At 32.7% G+C, this 22574-nt stretch overlaps 2 long non-coding RNA genes across 3 annotated transcripts; one reads left to right on the forward strand and one right to left on the reverse strand.

Annotated features, from left to right (window-relative positions):
• Positions 1–34: 34 nt before the first annotated feature.
• Positions 35–14150, reverse strand: LOC110709453. Its single transcript, XR_002508945.1, has 3 exons — positions 13085–14150; positions 6436–6524; positions 35–176 (listed from the first exon to the last, which is right to left on the reverse strand). It is a non-coding gene; the product is annotated as an uncharacterized LOC110709453 (long non-coding RNA).
• Positions 11096–20911, forward strand: LOC110709452. Of its 2 annotated transcripts, none has more exons than XR_002508943.1 (4): positions 11096–11832; positions 11973–12112; positions 12489–12590; positions 20378–20911. It is a non-coding gene; the product is annotated as an uncharacterized LOC110709452 (long non-coding RNA). The 2 variants fall into 2 exon arrangements; XR_002508944.1 differs by having other exon boundaries at positions 11976–12112.
• Positions 20912–22574: the final 1663 nt, after the last annotated feature.

Raw genomic sequence — 22574 nt, forward strand, 5'->3', positions numbered from 1 at the left:
ACCTCTGCGTCTTCAAAAATAAGCTGCTGTAAATTTGTCCCGCCGCCGCGAGATTTTTTAGCTGGGTGCTTCTTTATTAATGTAGCTGTTGTAATAAAGTTTCGGCTCTGGTCTGTCAGTCTAGCAAGGGGAAGTCGTTGAGTAACCATTGTGTTGTTCTGCAATATGATTTGAACCTGTCGTTAATGTGTTGTTAGTAAACATTGTAAGCGGTAAAATAACAATATTATTGTATAATGTAGAGTACAAGGAAAAATAAGTTTGTTAACTTTGTGCTAGTACCATATCTTTAAAAATGGTCTACAATATTCCAGCGCGCCTTAAAATCTCATAACATACAACATTTTTAGTTCTTTTCCATCCATTTGATTCATCCGTAGTGGGCTTTATCGATATCTGAACATGTTTACTTTTTTTAGCACGAGACAATGCAACATATAACTGACCATGAGAAAAAACCGGTTGTGGTAAATAATGCCAACTCTATCAAGTGTTTGACCTTAAGACTTGTTGATGGTCATTGCAAAACTCATATTGATTGGAAATTGCTTACGGGTAAATCTAAATGGGTACTTATCTGTAGCTGACGGCTGCAACGGGATTCGAGGTATAAAAACCCGTTGGCCACAATGATGTCTAACAATAATTTTGGCATTAATAACATTAAGGAAAAATTCTTTGCATACTAATCTTGTTCCATTTCATAAGCCTGATGTCAGGTCTATATTTCGAAGTAAAATTATTGGACTGCCTACCTTCAAAGTTAAATGATGAGGTGGAAGACCGGACGGACAAAGGCTATTGAGAAATTCAGTTAGGTATTGTTCGCTCGAGTCATCTGTGCAACCGTCAAAACTTTTGTATTCATAAGCTCTTCGTGGCTGTTGTTGGATAACAGAGAGATTATTTTTGTAGCATGTTTGTTTTTGGGGGTTAAAATAGCTCTCTTTGTTGCAAAGAAGGATTCAGAAGTCGTATTCGCTATACAGGGTAGATACTATTTACTAAGAGATGCAGAGAAGACTGTTCATTGTCCTACGGAATGACGAATGGTTTAGGTAGCTCTATACTTTTCCCATCTTCATAAGGAGGCATGTTGTTTCCGATTTGTAACACAAAGTTACATAAAGGTAGATCATTAATTGCTCTCATGTTTTGTGTTAAGTGGATTTTCTGGAGCTCATGCCATAAGGGGGACATCATAAAACTCGTTGCAACAACTTCACGCAGACTTCCTTTCAGTACGATAGGTAATACTTGCCAGAAATCACCACCAAATACAACAACCTTTCCTCCAAATTTTTATTGATTCAAACAGACATCTTGTAGCAATTTGTCAAAGTATTCAATCGTTTGACGTCTTGCCATTGGCGCTTATCCCATATAATAAGTCTTGCAAGACGAATGAGTTGTCCTAGAGCACTTTGTTTGGAAATACTGGGACTTGGAATCTCGTCAACATTAAGAGGGATTTTGAATTAAGAATTTGCAGTTCTACCTCAGACAGACCCGATGCAGCAATGCTAGAACTCGTAACTGCTTAAGCAATCATTCCCTTTGCTCTTACATTAGCAAGTAATGTAGAATACAAAAAGGTTTTTCCTGTACCACCAGGGCCGTCAACGAAGACAGCAGCTGGCTTATTATTCAGCACTTTGTTATAGATTGTTTCGTATGCAAGTTTATGTTCATTATTAAGTAATTCAACTGCATTTATTTCTTGTGGACTTATAGGAATCTGAAGCTCTTCTTCAATTTCTTTCATTCCTATTTCAAAGTCGTCTTCTTCGAGATCTAATAAGCAAAAATTGTAAATGTTGAAAGACTTTCCCATCGATTTAACAAGGTAACAAATGCTTTTTATTGTTAGTTTACGAGCCTTTTTTTCGTTTGAAGGGAAATTATGGTTATAATCTTCAGAAAGATATGGGTAATATTTTTCCCACAAACAGTTAGGGTCTTCAGGATTGCAATATACTAACAATGTAGCAAATAGTCGTCGCAAGGCAAACGGCATTTGACTTTGACAATCTTCTTGTAGGCACTTGTCTATAGAGTCATCTAATTCAATTAAACCTCGTTGGAATGCCGCTTCTCGGAATGAAGAATATTTTATGTTGTTGAGTCAGCAAATAATCAAAAGAGGTTGGACCACAAATGTTTGCGAGCAATAGCCACAAATAACAGCGTTCACATTCTGAGGGATGTGCATGTACAATGCGACCAATCGCAGCAGCTGTCGATCGACGTCGTTGCCAAAAAAATTCACTTTTTTTTGGATGCCATGTATAATGCTGAGGGAATTCTTGGTACAGTAATATGCGAGGAAAAGCATCAACTTGACTGATCTCGAAGAAAGCGGTTAGTATAGTTAGTTGGCTGGCTGAAGCGGATGCAATATTCTGTAAGTTTTCTTTTGCACAGAATGTCACTGTTTGCATATTTGGCAGATGCACTTGCAGAGAAACAACGGGTGGGTGTATGTTATTCAGAGGAATTCTGAAAATCCACCAAGCAGCCTCTAGTGGTGATATCCATCTTGCTTTCTGAAATGAAGATATCTCGTCACCTACCATGCTAATGTCGTCGGGGTTAGATAATGCGAAAACAACCCAATCATGATCTTTGTATATGTACTTATACAAATGTTTAACTGCTTTTACTGTAGAGCACACTTCTACGTTTATATGGCAATCGTATTTTGTGAGTAAATATGGATTATACGGTATTACCCACCTATTATCAAGATGTACTTTTCGTACCAACTGTTTTTTTCCATCATCACGTCGCCGATATATAGGATATGAGTTGTGACTTATCGATGTTGTTTCCAAAACGCTTCGAGGGTCATGAATTTTACACTTTCCATTTCGCATGCATACATTTCATGGGTTATCATTTCCACAAGGGTCGTGCATCATATGCTTTAAGGCAGCTTCACAAAGATGAGGATTATGTTTTTGTTCGGGTATTTCTGCACAAACATGTTCATCGAATTGATCTGAAGTTCTACTCTTAGCGAATGAATCTAAAATGATAAGAAAGTGTGCATGTGGTAATCCTCCTTTTTAAATTCAATCACGTAAACATATGTTGCAACCTCGCCAAACAGTTTATTTTGAACAATATCTTTTTTTAGTTCTGCTAATTTTGCATGAAAAACTCGAGCAATTAGATCAGGTCTATTTTGCGCCTCTTCGGTTGATAGCAGTCGTTTGTGATTTCAGGCCATGATGGGTTGCAAGTCATGGTTAAGAAAATATCAGGTTTGCCGTAATACTGAACTAAAGCCATTGCGTCAAGATATCTTCGCCACATATCTCGAGGACCACCAATAAACGACGAAAGGAGAATAAAGTCACGTCCAATATTTGAGCCGTGCAAGATACCGGTGTTCAAACTGTCGAGAATGCCTTATTGTATCCTGATTACGGTGAATAAAATCCAAACGCGAAGTTTCAATTCTGATATACATATCAACAATGAACTGCTATAGTAAACGGCCTCATCTCAAAAGAAAGGAAGAATCTTTTATGCGAATCTGTAATCGGTAGCAGTAATACTCTCTGCAGGAAACCTTTTTTCAGATACAGAAGAGTGAATTCCTACATAAAAAAAAACAAAACAAAAGATTGAATTAAAGTGATGTTTTTTGTTAATGAAAAGAAACTTTGTTTACGCATAAATTGTTAAATATAATAGTTGCACCTTGTTCTTCAGCTTCAAGCAGATCATCAACAGTCTGGACCAGAACCTCATTAATCGGAACCGTAGGACATTCTTGTCGTTTTTGGTACTTTGTTTTATATCTGTATATCCGTCGATGCCAACCAATTTGACCGTAAGGAAATAAAATCGGATACTGTAATGGATCATAGCATCCATAGTAATGTAGTATATGATGGTTTGCACCTGAGTGTGCACGAACTATAATATCGCGCTCAAGTGGAGCAGATGAACCTGCATCTTCCAACTAGATTGCTGCAACTTGGGAAGAAGTAGGTGCATTGTGAGTGCGTTGATCTTGATTTGGATCTGATCGGATTATAATGTGACTTGTGTCAGTCATGTTAACATCCTTGAGCGAGCGAAAAAATTGGGCATACGGATTTAGCTCCATTAATCACACTAATTGGCCAATAACATGTGGATTGAGATTTGTAAAATTCGATACCCGAGTTGAAACTCAACGTCTGTGTCGTAGAAATATAGTTGTAGATATCGTGGTTGCTCGTCATTTCTGTAATGATAAACTTGTCCTTGAACTCTAAAAGTGTAAATACCACGATGTCTTTGTGCTAATTCTTTGTCTTTTTCACACCCAAAGATGTGAACGCAAACATGTTATTGTACAGAATAATGTATTTGCGGAAACTTTCAGAGTTGTTGTCTAATGACATAAATAGGTTACGCAGATTGTCTGGTATATGGTTAGGAGCAAGTCGAATCTCCCCTTGGTTGCAACATAGGTTAATTGTTTCATCTCTGAATAATTTTGCTCCACAATGCTCACAAAGCATTGGCACAGGAAAAACGTATGCACGTTTTGGAGGTCTTTTCATATTGTTTATTCTGATTTTATTTGACATATTTATATTCTTAAATAACAGAAAAAATAGATAAACAAAAGCAGTACATAAGATTTAAAAAAAAAAAGATTCACTGTATTCAATAATTCACAATCATTTTTATTTGCGTAACCTATTCAATATAAGTAGTTTGCTATTTTTAAGACTTTTTCTGTTATTCAATATAAGTAGTTTGCTATTCAATAATTCACAATCATTTGTCTGGTCATCATCAAACAAATGATAACACACAGCAAGTTCATCTATTTCATCAACATCATTGAGTTCAGTTAAGAAAATAGTCAAAAAATCAGGACCAAAGCTTGTCTCGGTTCTACGTCTCTTACTTTTCCTATGTTGTACAACATCATCATTTTGAACAACAGGAGAAGGAACAGGCATAGAAGAGGATGAAGGAACAGATAAAGTCACATCATGTGATACATTACTTTTCTTCAAAGGGAAAACATGCTCAAAGAATTCAACATCTCTAGATTCACACATAGATTTATCATTTAAGCACATGAACCTATAGGCTGCACTCTTTGCAGCATAACCAACAAATATAGCATCAAAGGTTTTAGGTCCAATATTTTCCCGTTTAAAGGAAGGTAAAGAAACTTTAGAAAGACACCCCCACACTTTCAAATATTTAAGGTTAGGCACATGGCCTTTCCACAATTCATTGGAAGTTTTATCGAGTTTTTTATGAGGTACTTTGTTCAACACATAAGTAGCTGAAAGAATGGCCTCCCCCCCACATATTATCAGGTAAACCAGAACTAATCAACATGGCATTCATCATTTCCTTAAGGGTTCTATTTTCCCTTTCAGCAATGCCATTTTGTTGGGGAGTATAGGGAGCAAAAAGTTCATGGATAATTCCATTTTCTCACAAAGTCCTTTTAAAAAGGTGGTTCCATACTTTCCCCCCTATCTGACCTAAGTCTTTTAATCTTAAGGTCCAATTGATTCTCAACTTCTGCCTTATAAATTTAAAACATGTTTTCCGCCTCATCTTTAGTTCTTAACAAATACACTTTGGTATATCTAGAATGGTCATCAACAAAGGTAATATAATACCCTTTGTCGCCTCTGCTTACAACATTCTTAAAGTGAGCTAAGTCCGTATAAACCAATTCAAGCAATTCAGTTTGTCTACTAATAAGAGGTTTGAATGGTTTCTAGGAATGTTTAGCTTCAACACAGATTCCACATTTATGACCATTACAGACTAGACTAGGAATTAAAGACGTCACTAGACGAAAAAGGTAATTTGGCACCGGTTCAAACCCCCCCTAAGGCACCGGTTTTGAACCGTTGGGGATTTGAGGGATGCCAAATCCTCAAAAATTTGGCGATAGCGCCAGTTTTTTTTTATATTAAATTCAATGTAATAGGCACCGGTTTTAAGCATGAACCGGTGCCTTTGACTTGTTTTTTTTTTTCCGGTAATAATATATATTAATATTAATACTAATAAATATAATAATAATGAGATCATGTACATAATACCGAGAATTAATAATAATAATAATAATAATAATTATTATTATTATTATTATTATTATTATTATTATTATTATTATTATTATTATTAATTTTAATAATAATAATAATTATTATTATAATAATATTAATATTAATAATAATAATTATTATTATTATAATATTAATAATAATTAGTATTATTAATATATTAATAATAATAATAATAATTGAAAATAATAACAAGGACATAAATATTGATATCAATCCCAAAATATGATATTAATTAGAAAAATGTGTCATAACTACAAACAAACATAATTAATTAGTAATAATGTTGTACATTAAGCTAGTTCAAACAGAAACAAAAGATACTTACAAATTAAATGTGATGTAGGGCGCCAACATGTCTCGAATTACATTGAGTTCCTCGCTCGTGAACAGATTTCCCGTTTGTCCCTTGCAAAACTTAGAATACATACACAAAACGTAAGTTAGTAGGAGTAAACTCATAAATAGTCAAAACATGTCTTTATTACTTATTTATAGGTGGCCAAGGCTTGAAATTACAAGAAAATAGCAATTAAGGGGTTTTAGAACGCAATTTCAACCAAAATGGCCCGAGTAAGGCCATTTTGACTACTAGGATGCCTATATCCTACATTTCTTGTCAAGTGAATTCATAAATAGTCATAACAAGTCTTTATTACTTATTTATAGGTGGCCAAGGCTTGAAATTACAAGAAAATAGCAATTAAGGGGTTTTAGAATGCATTTTCAACCAAAATGGCCGAGTAAGGCCATTTTGACTACTAGGATGCCTATTTCCTACATTTCTTGTCTAGTGAACTCATAAATAGTCATAAGATGTCTTTATCACTTAGTTATTGGTGACTAAGGCTTGAAATTACAAGAAAATAGCAATTAAGGGGTTTTAGAACGCAATTTCAACCAAAATGGCCTGAGTAAGACCATTTTGACTACTAGTATGCCTATTTCCTACATTTCTTGTCAAGTGAACTCATAAATAGTCATAAAATGTCTTTATCACTTATTTATAGGTGGACAAGGCTTGAAATTACAAGAAAATAGCAATTAAGGAGTTTTGGAACGCAATTTCAACCAAAATGGCCCGAGTAAGGCCATTTTGACTACTAGGATGCCTATTTCCTACATTTCTTGTCAAGTGAACTCATAAAAAGTCATAACATCATTGAATAGGTTACGTTAAGAAAATAAAAATGATTGTGAATTATTGAATACAGTGAATCTTTTTTTTTTAAAAATCTTATGTACTGCTTTTGTTTATCTATTTTTTTTATGTTATTTAAGAATATAAATATGTCAAATAAAATCAGATTCACAATCATTTGCTTTTGTTTATCTATTTTTTCTGTTATTTAAGAATATAAATATGTCAAATAAAATCAGACGTAGAACCGAGACAAGCTTTGGTCCTGATTTTTTGACTATTTTCTTAACTGAACTCAATGATGTTGATGAAATAGATGAACTTGTTGTGTGTTATCATAAGATTTAATAAAAAAAAAAAGATTCACTGTATTCAATAATTCACAGTCATTTTTATTTGCGTAACCTATTCAATATAAGTAGTTCGCCATGAAAACCTTCCTAGAGTACAAATTGCGATTACAAGCCGAATTGAGGGACCTTAACTGTAGGGTGTCTTTGACAGCCGATGCTTGGGATAGTGGTTATAAATACCACTATTTATGTGTGACTTGTCATTGGGTAGATGATCAATGGTTGTTACAAAAAAGAATAATACATTTCAAAATGCTGGAATACCCACACACCGGCATTAACATTGCTCACCATTTAATGCAAGCAATAGACGAATACAACCTTCGAGATAAAATGATGTCTATGACTTTTGACAATGCAACCTCTATGACATACACAGCTGATCTTGTCAAACAAAACTTAATCGATGTAATATTAGACGGTGATGCTCTTCATACTAGATGTGTTTGCCATGTACTTAACTTATGTGTACAGGATGGAGTTCGGGCAATTGGCCCATACTACAACAAAATCAGAGATGCTATTATGTCTATTAATAGCTCAAACATGAGGTACCAAGAATGGAAGAGTTTTCTAAGACAACAAAAGATAAGGGCAATAAAAATCAAAACCGATTGCCCAACTAGGTGGAATTCCACCTACGACATGTTAACCAAGGCAATTGAGTACAAGGGCCCGTTAACAATATTTTACAACCAAAAATTTCCACAAACTGCTTTATATGATGATGATTGGTATAACTGTGAAAGATAAATGCAATTTTTACAGTTATTATATAACATGACGTATTATTTTTCTTCTGTTTACAATCCTTGTACTCAAAACTTTCTTTCTAATGCATGTTTACTCGCCCAACTTTTCGCTGATCATCGCAACCAAAGTGATTATGATCAGTATCTTCCAGCAATGGAAACAAAGTGGCGTAAATATTATAGTGAAATTCCTTTGATTTATATTTTTGCTTCCATATTAGATCCTAGACAAAAGTATGATAACACATTTATGTTAGTTGACATTTACTTTCAATGCATGCTTCTTGACGATGATGTAGAAAACTATAAGACTATGTGAAGGATCATTTTTTTTATTTATATAGTCTATGAAGCCAAATATGGCACCGTTCCTCGCTCAGGGCCTTCCCAACCATCCAAAAACATAAGTAAGAAGGCCAAACATTTATTTTCACAAGCTACTAACTTGATTTCAAGGTTTTTAGGTGATTCATCAATCAGGAGAACGCAAAGCGACGTCTCGGAGTTGCAGATGTACCTGAGTTACGACTTTACCAAAGGCATGGACGACGATGAGATAAACAGCCTCGACCTCCTTGCATGGTGGAAACAACAAAGCTCGAAGCATCCAACTTTGGCGGCAATGGCACGAGACATTCTTGGTATCCAAGTCTCCTCTGTTGCCTCCGAACGAGCTTTCAGCGCATCCGGAAGGGTTCTGGACGATAGAAGAACAAGTCTAAAACTCGAAACACTAGAAATGTGCGTGTGTTTCAAAGATTGGTTGGATGCGGAAAATCGCTCACAAGACCGTTCTTACGAGGACAACGACAACGATGAAGGAACCTCCGCTTCCGACCGTTCGGGTTCGGCTAGTTCCCAATCTATCCAACTAGCCGATGAAGCCGAAGCCGAAGCCGACGACGAAGACGAAGACGAGCAACAAGAAGAATAGACAATTTTTGTATATTGTACGATTTTAATCATTATCAATATTATCATTTTCCAATTTTTGTTTAATACCATCATTGTACGATTTTTATCATTGTACAATTTTCTCAACTCAAGTAATAATAATATGAAGTACGCATTATTCACATCCAAAGACCAATTTGCCTTTTTCCCCGTTTTGTTATAATTTGTAAATTCATATTAAAATAAAAAATTTTACCAATTAGGCAATTACTAATACAAAATTATATTTAATAAATTATAAACATTAAATTTTAAAGTAATAGTATAAAGTAAATATATAGATATAAATATTGAATATACAAAATTATAAAACATAAATATTCAACTTAATTTATTTTATACCTTATAATTTTATAACTTATAACTTATAAAACTTATAATTATAATTTTATAACTTATAAGTTATAATTATAATTTTATAACTTATAAATTATAATTATAATTTTATATTTTTATAAATTATATACATTATAATATAAGTTATAATTTTATAACTTATTAAAAAAAAAAAAAATCTGGAAACTGCCCAGCCCGCCAGGCCAGCACGCAGGCCGGCACGTGGCAGGCACGGCACGAGCTCGCAATGCACGAGGGCCGTGCCAGGCCGTGGGCTGGCCTGTGAAAATGCCCGACACGGCACGGCACGAAGTTTTGGGGATTTAAATATGAAAATTGTTATGTGGAATGTTAGAGGAGCAACTAGGAATGAGTTTATCCCTCCTGCATGGGATGTCATTATGACTCACAAGCCAAGTGTTTTCATCCTTTTGGAAACTAAGAGTGATGGTTGTCGTGCAGCCGAAGTCTCTAAACTTCTCGGTTTTGATCATTCCAAGTTCATCAATCCTAATGGCCTACGAGGTGGGATTTGGCTTCTCTATAAGTAATCGGTCGAGCTAATTGATTTTCTGGAAGGCCATACTAGGAATTATTTCCATGCTATTTCTAAGTTTAGTCCGGAGGCCAAGGATGTTCTCCTTACAGCCGTGCATGCCCTTTCTTCTACTTCTGAACGTCACAAACTTTAAAACGATCTTCAGGCTTCCCTCCCTCCTGATGATACTCCATGTTTATTTTTAGGGGATTTAAATGAAGTTATTGGTCCTTCTGAGAAATCAGGAGGGCTGAGATTTAGACAATCTCAATGTACTGATTTAAATAGCTGATGTTGCATGCTTGGTGGATCTTGGTTTCTCTGGTAATCCTTTCACTTGGCACAATGCTAGAGAAGGAGATGACTTAATTCGGGAACGATTGGACAGGGCGCTTGGGAATCCCAGTTGGTTGAACACCTATCCTAACTCTCAGGTAATTCATCTTCCTCGTACTTATTCAGATCATAATCTTATTCTTTTATCTTTATTTGATAATCTTATTCAGATCATAATTTAATTTATTTTATACCTTATAATTTTATAACTTATAACTTATAAAACTTATAATTATAATTTTATAACTTATAAGTTATAATTATAATTTTATAACTTATAAATTATAATTATAATTTTATATTTTTATAAGTTATATACATTATAATATAAGTTATAATTTTATAACTTATTAAAAAAAAAATCTGGAAACTGCCCAGCCCGCCAGGCCGGCACGTGGCAGGCACGGCACGAGCTCGCAATGCACGAGGGCTGTGCCAGGCCGTGGGCTGGCCTGTGAAAATGTCCGGCACGGCACGGCACGAAGTTTTGGGCACGCCGGCACGACCGGCACGACACGCCGTTGACCGTGGCCCGCTAGGCACGGCCCACGGCGGCACGGCACGACACGATGCCCACCTTTAGCATTGGCCAATGCATCTACTCATTTGACTTTGTTTATTTACTTGGCAAATAATGAGGTATCATCGTGTCAAATACATTGTAGATATATGAGTATACATACTTTCTTTATAATGTAGTTGTAGAATTAATTTTAAAATATATTTTAATATGTCATAGACCTTTCTTTTTGTTCATCTTTCCGTTTCCTATTTTCCTTTCTTCTGTCAACCTAGGCACCTATATTTTCCTTTAAACCTTATTTTTTGTTTAATTTCTTTCATTTAAGAAACCCACCACCTTTCCGAAATCATTCAAACAACCATACTTATAAAATTACCATTTCTATATAAAAATCTACCACAAAAAAAATAATTAAAAAAAAGCCAAATTCAAAGATAACAAAAGTAAAGCCAAAAAATGATTTACAATATTTTAGATGTTATTTCGGAAGGTGGTAGTACTAGTTGCAAGAATGTGTATTGCGAACCACAAATTGGGTAGTTTACTATTATTAGGAGTAAATTTTAATTTTAATTTTATTTATTTAACTTAATTTCTAAGCTTTCGTAGGCCATGGTTTTTTTGTGGTAATTTAATGGAATTGTGGACTTAGATTTGAGAATGTAGGCTCAACTGAAACTCGACGATAGTTAATTATAATAATTGTCAAGTAATATTCTCCCAAATGCCCATTTGGAGTTCATCCATAAGAGAGTGCAGGAAAAGCTCAAGAATGGCAATGATACAGCTCAGGTATTGTTAAATTCCTTCTATTTCCATATGTTTGTGCTTTTTCCTTTATTGCCTTTTTTATATGAAAATGTTACTGTAGATTTCCAATTATAACTGAATATTATGTAGAAGTTCTAGACCTTTATACTTTGTTTGGACAGAAGCAAATAGAAGGAAAAGAAGAGAAAGGTACAAACTCTCTTGTTTGGGTAAAAAATTGGGGGAAATTGTTGATAGATTTGATGAATTGGCTGATAAAAGGTGTCATTTCAGCTTAGAAGCTTTGGTAATAGCGACCCAGGTCATCTTTATTATTGCCCAGAGTATATTATTTTTATTTTATTTTATTTAAGTATACGCTGATTTTTAATACAAATTTTATATTGTAAGTGTTTATATACTTTAGTGTTGTTATATATTATAATAATTTATTTAATGGTTTACAATGGTTAAGATGTTGGTATAAACTCAATTTTTAAAGGAGATTCACATATGAGCATGCGTGTCTCATGTAGAATGTCATTGCGGAGTAAAATAAATAATAGTTAGCTTCCTTATTCTTTCCATACATTTTTACCTTCTATCATTTTTTTTTTTCGTCTATTTCTTCTATTATATGTCTTTCTATATTGCATACAACATAAATCATAATCTAAATTCTATTTTTTTTTTCACAGGGAATTATCGCTTCAGATTTGAAGATTACAATAGTTACTCGATGTATTCGTCTTAAAGGCCTAGGTACACCTCTTGTTGGATGATAAAATATATTTGCGAAGGTACATTTTCAAATTAATCATTTATCCTCAAAAATATATATTAGGGAATTATTAAGTTGATACTCAATAAGCCAAAAAAATTTTAAAAAAAAAACAAAGGTAGGTGACATTAACAAATTGCAATCTATACATAATTCTATCTTAAAATGTAATGAACTTAACATTTTTTTTCCTCACGATGAGAAATCATAGTATATGTTCATTTTTCATAAAAATTAATTACATAAATATTTTAGACGGAAAGAAAAATATATCACAAAACTTGTCCTACTTTTTCATTACTACTCATTTTATTTGTTTTTCCATCTTTCAAGTAAGAACAAAAATTATAAATATAGATTATATATCAGTACTAATAAACAATTTACAACTCCTAAAATATATGAGCATGCTTATAAGTAACGAATATCCATGGAGAATATAAATTATTTCCATAGCTATAATCCAAAACAATATTATAAATATAACAACGGAAAATAAAACTAAAAACTTACCTACAACAACTGGATCTCTAAAATATTCAATTATAGAATTTCTGTGGTGATAGCCTTCGGTACACAAGGATCCCTCCTACATAAATAAAATGATACAATGTAGGAATTAAAATATTTGGCAGGAAAAAAAAATGAATACTCAGAAGTTCCATGATTTGTGCTTATGCAAGTTTAATTATTTTTGCTTTAACAATTTAATTGTAAGATAAGTTGAATATACTCTTCTTAATTTCATTCATTATTATCTAGAGTAATAAAGTTAAAAGGTAAAATCAAATTAATTTCAAGTTGATGTGTTATTAACGACAAAATAAAAGACAATATAAAGTGATAAATATGGGTCATACATTGTATTTTTTGTAGTATTGTTTATGGATGAGACAGAAAATAGGAAAGAGAAGTGAGAATTATCATCAAAAAGAAAAATAATAGGAGGTGGTGATGTGACGTGTGGAAGAAGGTCGATACATGATGAGATACAACATAGCTGGCAAATAACAAAAAGCATAAATAAAACCAAAAATAAATAAAATAAAAAATAAAAAAACGTACTTGGACACGTGATGACTGATAGGATACAACATACTGTTGGCAGTCATGCAAGTGATGAGGCACTTAGTTGCATGAATGCATGCATGGCATTTGTCAATGTTTTGGCTTCAATTTCTTTACACACGTTCTCTTTGCATAAATAAAACACAAAAAAAAAAAAAAAAAGAAAAAAAAAAAGAAGGGGGTTGTTCGTCGCTTTCATTTTACTAGGTATCGCTCGCATTTTTTATATAAACTTCCGTATTTACCCCTAAATACTCACGACACTCACAACACTCAATTCTGAAATCACAACTCACCTCACTCTCATTTCTTCTCTCTAAAAAAAATCAAATTATGTAAAATTTGGAAAAAAAAAAAAAAATTAGAGTTCCGCCTGAAAATTCCGGAAGTATCAAGGAGGATCCGAAATTTTCAGGCGGCTCTACCCATCCGCCTTAAATTTTCGGATGTTCGGTGGTGGATCCGCCTGAAAATTCCGAATCCTCTTTGGTGCTTCCGGAATTTTCAGGCGGAACTCTACCCTTTTTTTTTAATTTTTTTTGTCAAATTTTACTTAATTTGATTATTTTTTTAGAGAGATTAAATGAGCAAACAACATAAGCAAATAATTACAACATTGATCATAACAACAATAATAATACTAATTACTCAATTTATCACGAAATTAATAATAATCACAATAAAAATTATAATAATAATAATACAAAGATTACATCAATAAATTTGATTAACTAATCAATTAAAAAAAATCAAAAAAGAAAAAAAATGATCCGCTCAGAATTTCCGAATCCACCTAGGTGGATCCGCTTAAAATTTCTGGATCCACCTAGGAAGATCCGGAAATTTTAAGCAGATCCACCTTTAGGCGGATGTTTTTATTTCAAAAAAAAAAAGTATGAGGACTTATTCTCCAACGATGCCTCCGGTGTACGATCGTTGTCGTCGTTCATCGTCCTAAATCCATCGCTAAAGCTTAATAAATTTTTTTTAAAAAAATTCGGATATTTGGTGTTGGATCGAATGTGGTGAGGTCAGGAATTTTTTTACCACGTGGTAGTAAGTGGAGGGGTCGTAAATGATATTATACCATTATATACTACAACTTACACAAAGGGCAATATCGTCTTTCCATGTCAAAAAAGGAGCGATGTCCTGTAAAATGGGAGTGTTGTTTAGCAATTCAATTTTAGAATGTTATAATTAGCTTTCATTAAGTAGTTTGGAGCATTTTAGTTTTGGTCTTCATGTTTTAGTTTTATTAATTACTTCGTTGGGTAATAATTGAGTTGTGCTTTACGTTTTTCCGTTGATTGTTTTTAATTTAGTTTATTTTATTATTAATTCATCTTATTATAATTATGCTTTATTTAATTGTTTTGATTAGTTTAGTTTTAATTATGTGTGAGTAGTTTAATTCTAGGGTTTTTGGGATCCATGATTAATATAAAGGGATGATTTATTATTGTTGATTGTTAATGTTTTGGGTTAATTTCCTATTGATTGTTATAATGCTATGCAATTAGATTTGCGCAGGTCTAATTGTATGAGTTATGCAATATTGATTCGAGATTCGGCAGATGAGGATTGATGTTTAGGCTTAGTTTCAATAAGCATGTTAATTTATAAATGGTTAAATCAAGATTCGAGAGATGCGATTTAATACCGCTAAGTTAATTATGTGATTATAAAGGGCTTACGTAGCGAAAACCCTTTATAATCTGGTTAATTTATGCATTGATAACTGATTGTTATATTTTATCCCGGAATATTAATTATTGGTGAACCTATGACCCTAGGCCTTTTATTATTGATTATTCCTTTAGTTTAATTATTGTTATAGTATAATTCTCACAATTCTCACTTGTTTCTTAATAATTTAGATTATAATAATTTATTACGAATAAAAGAACATTGTTTCCCCTGTAAATTCGACCCTACTTCTATATCTATTTTAGTTAGTGGTTTTAGGAATTACTTTTGATTAGGTGATACGACTTTAGCCTTAATGGAGTGGGAGAATAGGGATTTTTTTAATAAATAAATAATAAATAAATAATAATAATAATAATAATAATAATAATAATAATAATAATGATAATGATAATAATAATAATAATAATAATAATAATAATAATAATAATAATAATAATCTAACTTGTAAAACCGATTAAAGGTAAAAAGGATCGTTTTGAGAAGATGGGTGTTAAAGATGGGATTATTTCCAGAATACGCAAAGATGGGATTGTTTTGAGAAGATGAGCCAAAGGTGGGATTATTAGTTTCAATTTTTCCAATACTTAAGCCTTTAAATAAAAAATATTACAACAAAGAAAATAAGAAAAATACATGGTATTTAGTATTATATATAGTATTGACCATTACAAATTTCCCATATAAAATACGAATTTATATTATTATATTCTCATGGTAGATGATAAAAGATTATTATTACTATATTAGATTATAGAAGATTAATAATACACTCATTGTAGATCAACATGTTGTCATGTTGTAATAGATGTTAAATTATTTTTAAAATGATTTATTATTATATTCGTTTTCAAAAGTTTTTTTTTCCTTAAACATCTTCATTTTCCAGTTGTTTCATCATTCATTAAACTTATTTATTTAATTCTATTCCATAATTTAGAATATTTTAACTATTCAAATTAGAGGTAAATCTTCTAATTTCTCCCTACTAGAGTGTATCCGTGCAAAATGCACGGGATATATATATATATATATATATATATATATATATATATATATATATATATATATATATATATATATATATAATATAAGTAAAATATACGAAGTATTTCAAATGCGGGTTGATTTTAATATAATATAAGAAAAATATATTTCAAATGCGGGTTGATTTTAATATAATAACTTACTCTTATATGTGGATGGTCACACATTGTGGCCCCAGCTATTATGGGGGTTACTTTGTCTAGAATTTGTTATATACATCTGAGTGCACCATACACCCAACCAACTAAATGTAGTTTTTGCTCTTCATTTGATGATTAAATGAAAAATAATCATCAAAATGAGAACAAAATTTCATGGGTGTACGGTGTACTTGGGTGTATATAATAATTTCTCACTTTGTCAAATATATTGAGGTTACCTGTTCAGTGTTATAGGGTTATATGGTCAATGTTATAGGGATTACTCCGTCATTGCTATAGAGGTTACTTTGCAAACTGCCACACGGTGAGGCTAGTCGTTCAAAAAGCATGTTGTATATTTTTTTGTTTTGATGATTATTGAATATTTAATAAGGTAGTTATTGAATAAATTTTGTACAATATTAAAAATAATAATAATAATAAAAAATGTTGGAAGATTTTTTTAAAGGAAAATACTGGAACTTGTGGGGGCTATATACTATTTTTTAAGAGAAAAAAAAAAATTAAGCGCACATAATTTAAAGATTGGAGTCTTTAAGTGTTGTGCAAAAAAGTTAGAAAAACTTGTGCAATTCTAATATAAAATCCTTCCAATTTGAAGATTCTAAAAAGAAAATTATTGGATAATATAACAAAATAAGTACCGAAAAAAAAAAGATGGTTGTTATTGGTATTATTAAACAAACCAAAAAAATAAATAAAAAAATAAATAAATAAATAAATAAAATAGCAATGTGTTATTGTTTTTATTTTGGGTGTTTTTGTTGGAGAAAAAGGAGGGAGTAGTTTTTTAGGTGAGGTGAATGAGAAAGCTAAATTGGGGTTTTGGAGGCTCCTTATTGATTGAAATAGGTCACATAAATATTTTTTTTAAGAAAATTCAAATAAATTAAACATATCAATAGCAGAGAATGAGAGTGACATTTAGAGGTTTAGAAGTGGAAAATGACGAGGGAGAAATTGTGAGAATTAAATTTCCTGAGTAATTGACAAGATAAAGCCGTATCTCCTAATCAAAAGAATTACCTAAGTCCTCTAACTAAAGCAGATAGGGAAATAGGGTCGAATCCACAGGGAAACAAGTGTTTCTATTCCTAATTAATTAATATAATCTAAACTATTAAGTAACTAATTTATTTTTTGGGGGAATTAAACTAAAGGAACTAATTAAATTAACACGGTTAAGAATTATTAGAATAACAACAAAACAAAGCCTAGGGTAAAGGTTCATCAATAAATAATATTCTAAGGTAAAATAAACATAGTAATCAATCATTAATGCATCAATTAATCAGATCATAGAGGGCTTTCGCTACTTATTACAATCACATAATTAATCTACCGGTATTAAAACGCATCTCTCGAATCTTGACTTAACCATTTATAAATTAACCTACCTATTGAAACTAAGCCTAAACATTAATTCTCATCTCTCAAATCAATATTGCAAAACTCATACAATTAAACCAGGCCTAATTTAATTTCATAGCATTAAATCAATCAATAGGAATCAATCAAAGCATTGAAAATCAACAATAATAATTCACCCTTTCATATTATTTATGGATCCACACAACCCTAGAAATAAATCTACTCACACATAATTAAATTTTAAACTAAGCAAAGCAAATAAACAAGACATGATCAAGCAAAGCAATTAAATTACTAAAAATAAAAGGGGAAGAAATTGTTACCAAAGTAAATGGAAATAATGAATTGCATAAGCCAAAAGTGTGGAGAGAGAACAATAGTAATAATCCAAAGCCTAAAGCTAAATCTGAGAAATTAACTAATGAGAAGAGGTACCCGTATCTAACTTAACAAAACGTTTTCTTACTTAAGCTAAAAATAAATAAATAAATAAATAAATAAATAAAATAAAATAAAATAAAATCCTAATTAAAAACAAAGTAAAAAATCTTCGAAATCCTGTTCAGAATCACGCACCCGGTCGGGCAAATTCGCCTAGCCGGGCCTGCCTTTTTGCTTGAGTGGAGTCTCGCTCATGCCCGGTTGGGCGCGAGACAGGGCGAAGCGTTCTTCTTCTTTCTTCCTCGCCCGACCGGGCGCGCCTTAGGGCGAGGCCACTACCCGGTCGGGCGAGCTCTCGGGCAAGGGATCATCTTTGATTGGGCCATTTTCTTGGCCCAATCCGATTACCTCTTTGGGGCCTTTGTAGCTCGGTCCAATGCCTTGGTCTCTTCTTTGCTCGAGCCCTTAATCACCGATTTGATAACTCTAACCGGTCTTGGGCTACGGAAAAATGGTCATATATCTCTAATGCTCGTAGTGGCTCCCATAAGTCCTGGAAAATGCTCCAAATCTGCAATTTCCTATAAAACAGTACCAAATCTACGAAAACACTATAAAACGCCTATTAGTAATAAAAGTGGCTCTGAAGAGCCAAAAATACTCCTAAATATAACCAAGGGACGGGGGTAAAACATATATAAAATGAACATATCAGTAATGAAGATTTATAGAAGTCGTTTTTGTTCAATTTTAGTTATGTGCGTTGTTTTTACAAAGCTAGATAAATTGCTAGCTAGTATCTGAAGCACCATGTAATAACTGTTATGTTTAATTTTAGGATGTATGTCGTTTACAAAGGTAGGTGAATTGCTAGCTGGTCTCAGATGCAGTGTGGTAACTGTTTTGTGTAATTTTTAGTGATGTGCTTCGTTTTGCAAGGGTGGATAAACTGCTAGCTGGTCTCGTGTGCAGCGTGTAGTAAATGACGCAAGTATGTTTGGCTTGATTGTTGGGGGGTTGGGGGGAGAAATGCTCAAGCTCTAGGAAATTTTGTCCTAGAGGCCTCTAGTAAACAGTGGGCCCCACCTTGATCAGCATTTTCAATGACTTGGCTTTTAAAAAAAAAAAGGAAATCTAACAAAAAAAAAAGACAATAATGTGGTCCCTTGTGTCATACTTTGTCCCTGAAGTTGTTGTTTCTTCTGCCAAAAACAATTTTGTAGCTCGAGTTTTCTCAATCTTTTCCCCAAATTCACAAGTTTTTTGATTCTGAATTTTTTTTTTTTTTTTTTTTTTTTTTTTTTTTTTTGCAAACAATAAAAATCACCATAATAATTTCTTTTACCATTGAATTCCTTATAAGTCATTGTTGTGAGTTTTTTAAATTTAATTTGAGAACCAAAATTGAATTTGCTCTCTTTGGATTTAATTTTCTCAGATTTAGAAGGTGAAATACTTGTGTGGTAGCTACAGTTGAATGAAGATGCTCAGTGAGTATAAGCATTAATTAGTAGTGTTGTTGAATACCAATTATAAGGTCGAAATTGTTGATGTAAGTAGTTGGATTATTGAGTAAAATTATGAGCATTAATTAGTAGTGTTGTTGAATAGCAATTGTTGGAATGAATAGCAATAATTAGTGTTAATTTGTATTGCGGAATTAATGGTAGTGATATATTAGGTTGGATTTTGAAATTGTATACTTAATGAAGTATATAGCATCTAGCGCACCTGTATAATTGTAGAGGATGTTCTACTCTAGTATGAAATTGAGAATCATACCAATTAGTGATTTAATTGATTAAATGTGTAGCATTATATACCAATTACTGATTAGTTCGTATTTGATATTAATACAATTTGTGCCAATTACTGATTAGTTGGTATTCGCTAATAATACCATTTGTGAACTGAATTGTTTCGTTCTGATATTCTATTTATGATTGTTAAGATGTTTATACAAGGTGTATGTGAAAGTGAAATTGTTGTTGTTTAGAACACAGTATTAGACTTGCTATATGCTGTGATGATTAATATTGTGAGTTAATTGTATAGTAAAATTGTCTAGGGAAATTATGTTGATGTTCAGGGGACGGCCATGGATCGAGTTGTAGAGCAAATTGGTAGTCATGTTCAAATGATGAAAGTTCGGGAGAAAGTGATGTTTGTGATCATGTAGGGGGTGATGGTATAGACTTAAATCATGTAGGAGGTGATGGTATAGATAGAAATCATGTACGGGGTGATGGTAATGACATGAATCATGTAGGGGGTGATGGGATTGACTTAAATCAGATTGCACAGGAAGGTGATGAAGGAGTGTGTGTGACTCCATCGAGGAATGTCCCCTTGGTGCCTCATCCAAGTCCATTACGGTGATCCAAGAGCACAATTCTTTATGGCTGGACATGTTCCAAACATGGGACTCGATGACTTCTCCGGCTATATATGGTAACATGGCTGATATTTACTTAGCTTGTTAAATGTTGTTGGACCGTGTAGTAATTTAGTAGTTTGGATAATGTATGTCTTATTTTTAATCATAACAGGTTATGACGTTTTAGTTTATATTAAAATCAAGAATATTGTTGATTGTATGTCATAATAACACCAACAGTAAATATGCTGGTATGTTTTATTACTACCAACGTATTCTAAAATGGTATATCTAATAATACTAGTTTAACTTGAAATGGTACATGATGTGAATACCAATATATCCTTTGATGGTATATCACAGTAACATGACCATTTGTTGCTTCTGTAGGTATATTCTAATTCAATTGTTAATAGTATAATATCCAAAAACAAATTATGTTGAGGTAAATTTCAATGAATGTTACCAATATCAGTTTCAGTCAATTAAAGTTTTTTAAATTCGAACTCCTCCTTTAAATTTCAAAACTGGAATTAGTGTCTAATGCATATCCATGTATGAATTACTATCGAACGCGCAAATTTACGTTTTAGTTAAATCGTAATTCGTAAAAACTGATACTACAGATGTGTTTGTCTATAATTGTGTGTGTTGTAAAAGAACGAACCCTTCAGACCTTTGCATAAATTACATACTACCCAAAACCATATTTTCAGTTATTGTGACTGGGTGGTTGCCAATGAAGTACCAACAACACATGTTGTCATACCAACACAAGTTTTGACCAAATATTTTGGAGGGAATTTCTGCGCCTACATGCCTTCTAGTTGTCTTATATAATAAAATGACAACACCCCCGGGACAACCTTCGGGTCCGTAGATCTCGTACTCAAACTGTAAGGGATGCATGAATATACTTATGAGCATTAGATCCTCTCAACGGATTGTGACCTTAGTTATTATGAAAACCGTAGGGTGAAGTTTGTTATGGATTGCGTACAGGTGACATACGAAGAATGGCCGGTTCATCCCTCAGGTATTCCAACAAGCAACTTTTGTTCCCCGGGTTATAATTGGTGCATCGTTACGGGATGATGCCAAAGAAGCTGTTACTCTAATTATATGGAAACGAAGATGTCTTTTGTCGTTAATAACATAATACACCAGTGGCTAACGTAGACAATTTCATAACATAGATAGTATTAGTGAATGAATCGATGAAGATAGGGCTTATCTTTGTTGGTATAGCATATAAAAGAATCTGCTCTAGTTGGTATGCTAGCTTGGGGTCGAATATGGGTAATAGATTTTCTGGAATAACTCCAACAACGTTGTTATCCTCATTATAGTGTGGTAGTTTGATTTAGAAGTGGGACAATTATATTTGAGTTGGTATGGATACACTAGTTATTTAATAATGAACTGCTTTCATTTCATATTGCTCCTCCTCGACAACATATTATTAACTCATGTTGCAGGGGTCATGTTACATTAGAGTATCTTAAAGAGTAGGAAACTAAACGACCTTTGTTGGTATATATTTACATACCATTAACTTGGTCGATGGTGTATATCATATTATCATTCAACTATATATACCAGCAACTCATTGATATACCAACTAAGTTTTTCATGGTATAAAATGATCTTTGTAGTACTACCAACACGTTAAAAAATCGTAGCAGGGTGAACTAATATTAGCACAATTGAACACAACTGTCAAACACTGCTAATGGCTTTGGATTGTGGGTAAAGAGAGTAAAGGGGATTGCATCAACTTATGACATTGCTTTCGTAGTTGTCAATGAAGTTTATGATGAAATAGAAATAGATCGTTGTCAATGCGGTGTAATTAGTAATAAGTATGATAGATTTTGGGGAAATACTA

This window comes from Chenopodium quinoa, unplaced genomic scaffold (genome assembly GCF_001683475.1).
Source record: "Chenopodium quinoa cultivar QQ74 unplaced genomic scaffold, ASM168347v1, whole genome shotgun sequence".
Lineage (NCBI taxonomy): Eukaryota > Viridiplantae > Streptophyta > Magnoliopsida > Caryophyllales > Amaranthaceae > Chenopodium > Chenopodium quinoa.